The sequence below is a fragment of the Anopheles bellator genome, unplaced genomic scaffold (genome assembly GCF_943735745.2).
Source record: "Anopheles bellator unplaced genomic scaffold, idAnoBellAS_SP24_06.2 scaffold01316_ctg1, whole genome shotgun sequence".
NCBI lineage: Eukaryota > Metazoa > Arthropoda > Insecta > Diptera > Culicidae > Anopheles > Anopheles bellator.
In genome coordinates this window covers 1-2,879 of record NW_026685438.1, presented here as the reverse complement: position 1 = coordinate 2,879, position 2,879 = coordinate 1, and the positions used below count along the sequence as shown (strand labels likewise).

The following is a 2,879-nucleotide window of genomic DNA, read 5'->3' as shown; positions in this document are numbered from 1 at the left end:
TGGGTTCGAATCCCACCGCTGTCAAAATTCTTTTTGCTGCGTGCCGTCTCATCTAACCAGATGGTATGAATGCGGAACACACACTTTAGCATAAGTATTCGCTCTATGGTTTGTACAAAACTGGGAAGCAAACCAACGCCACCCATCCTGCACTTTACAAACCCATCCAAACGCCAAGAAATTTCAACTTTACAAACGTTTTGGTACTTTGTAGAAGAAATAAAAATTAGGCCAATGACTTCTGGAGATACCGGGGATCGAACCCGGGGCCTTTCACATGCAAAGCGAACGCTCTACCACTGAGCTATATCCCCCCCTTCACGAACTTCTTCAATCATCATGTCGGTCGTCTTTCCACTGCTAATATCTACATTCTTAACGTGTTAACGTAACAAAGATAAAAAGCTAGGTAGAAGAATCCCCATCTTAAAATGTAAGCTTGGTAAAATTTATAGTTTTTGTACATCTTAAATAAAATATTGAAAAATTTTTGGCTTTTAAAAACACAATGTAGTACGTGTTTATCATTATCATTTATCTTTTATCATTACGACCAACACGGGATTCTATGCGTTTATAACCCACAGCTAATCAACACAATATAATGAATTTACTAACCGCGAATATCTACGCACCCATTTGCTTAATGTTTAGTTCGTACTCGTATTGGTACCATCGAAGCATTGGTGTTTTTAGGAGGATAACGTAATGAGGAATTGATTCCTGGAATTGAACACCTTCAAGCCTCTTCAAATTGCGAAGAGAAAGATCTTTGTTTGTTTGTTTCAACACTTTTTAGTGTCAAGATGGATGTAACAACTTTTCCTTATTTTTACAAACAAGCATAGAGTTTATTGTACAACTTTTAAGTTCTGATGACCTAATCTATCAAGGTCATAATGAGGTTTAGATGAGAATTTAATTTGATTTTTTTATTAACATTTATCCGAATACAACCGCCGAGCGGTCTTTGTTGTACAGTTACCTAAATTCCCTTTTCATCCAAAAATCAACTTTTTGCGAGTTGTCGTTTATTTGTTAAAATAAGAACTCAGCAAGAACAAATTTTATTTACAAAAAAAAAAATGTACTCAACTACACATCTTTTCCCGATTTAAATTGAGTATTGTTTTCAACTTGCCCAAGAGGGGATGTAGCTCAGTGGTAGAGCGTTCGCTTTGCATGTGAAAGGCCCCGGGTTCGATCCCCGGCATCTCCATTTCTTTTTTGATCAATTTCGACTTACACATCCATGCACCCTGCCCTTTTTATTAAACAACATTTTGCCGTAAAGTAACAATTATGTTCATGAAAACATAAACTGACTTTAACATTTTGACGACGATGGAAAATGAGCTCTCTAACATCGCAGCAGAAATTGCTGCTATTAAGTTGCCTATTAGTGAAATGCTGTCAAATACAATGAAAATGCTCAAAAAGGCCGCGTTCTAATGGACACTAATGGAGAGTTCATTTGTTAAAATCGACTAACAATAGCGGAGTTATTCAATATTTGAAAAGCTCGATCGTGATGGAACACTCTGTAGTTTAGATGAGACTGAAAATTCAGTTTACATTATCTCCCATATGGTCTAGTGGCTAGGATATCTGGCTTTCACCCAGAAGGCCCGGGTTCGATTCCCGGTATGGGAATTCTTTTTTGCCTTGTCCATACCAAATGGGTGAGAAAAACTACTTTCTAATAACCTCCACATAACACTAAACAATACTAAACTTCTGTTGGCTCGATAACCTTCGCCGCTGAAAGGCTATGGCAAAACGTAGAAGACCCGTTTTTTCCATTGTAAGTTAATTAAATCAATAACACAGCGAATGTGCTTATTATTTCTGAACCGACTGTTGTTCCTGAAACTTATTAAAGTGGTGACCAATGAAATTAATGCTTGTCTGTCTTTATCTCGTCCGATATCAAAAAACTAATTGCATTATTGGCGACTGTTGATTGAACACGATTTAACGTGAACCTGCTATAGTCTGGTCAATATTAGACATTCCTTTGATCTAACCTTGTGTCTGCAGTCATTTTAAGGACATCAAGGGCTTTATGGACACGTATATTCGGTACGGAATAACGTTACGCGCATGTGCCCAACAATCACTAAAAGACTCCTCGACACATAACGGAAATACTCAGGATAGTGTATGGCACGCGCCTATTACCTATGAATATAAATCGTCACGGCCAAGTGCCGCCAACGCAGAGCGTACGACCCGGAACACCGGCTATTTTTCGGCCCGAAGGAAATTGGGGAAATGGTCTGATGCAAAATACAATAAAGCAGAATGTTTATATTGAATTTACAAACATCTTAACATTTAGTTGGTTTATTATGAAACTAGATAAACAAGCCCACAATCCAAATTTCCAACCGCTTATGGTGATTGTTTCGCATTAAGAGGGAGATAATTATACGTATTGTTCGTACGTCCCAAAGAGGGTCACGTAATCGGTTGGAAGCTCTGTAGTTGAAACGTACGGAGGTTTCGAGAAAAGGAAGAAGGGACATGGCATACTTACAGGTCTCGAAGAGGGTGGAGGACTTACGAACCGGAACAGAAGGCGATAATTTTAATTACTGCATGGATTTTCTATGTCCAACGAACACACATACACTAACACCATAGCCATTGCCTGAGTAATTTTGAGCGTAGGTTTCCTTTCCAGTCTGCAATATTTATATTTGATCACAGAAACTCACATCGCAACACGGTCCTGTGGCGCAATGGATAACGCGTCTGACTACGGATCAGAAGATTCCAGGTTCGACTCCTGGCAGGATCGCGCTTAAGTGATGACACTCTTTTGCTCTAACCGCGTTTTAGATATTCTTGCTGATAGAACTACAAGGGACATATTT

At 38.8% G+C, this 2,879-nt stretch overlaps 4 non-coding genes across 4 annotated transcripts; 3 read left to right on the top strand and 1 right to left on the bottom strand.

Annotated features, from left to right (window-relative positions):
* Window positions 1-242: 242 nt before the first annotated feature.
* Window positions 243-314, bottom strand: Trnaa-ugc (transfer RNA alanine (anticodon UGC)). The gene has a single exon. It is a non-coding gene; the product is annotated as a tRNA-Ala (tRNA).
* Window positions 315-1,147: 833 nt separating this feature from the next.
* Trnaa-ugc (transfer RNA alanine (anticodon UGC)) lies at window positions 1,148-1,219 on the top strand. The gene has a single exon. It is a non-coding gene; the product is annotated as a tRNA-Ala (tRNA).
* A 362-nt stretch (window positions 1,220-1,581) lies between these two features.
* Trnae-uuc (transfer RNA glutamic acid (anticodon UUC)) lies at window positions 1,582-1,653 on the top strand. The gene has a single exon. It is a non-coding gene; the product is annotated as a tRNA-Glu (tRNA).
* Window positions 1,654-2,730: 1,077 nt separating this feature from the next.
* Window positions 2,731-2,803, top strand: Trnar-acg (transfer RNA arginine (anticodon ACG)). Its single transcript has one exon. It is a non-coding gene; the product is annotated as a tRNA-Arg (tRNA).
* The last annotated feature ends 76 nt before the right edge of the window (window positions 2,804-2,879 follow it).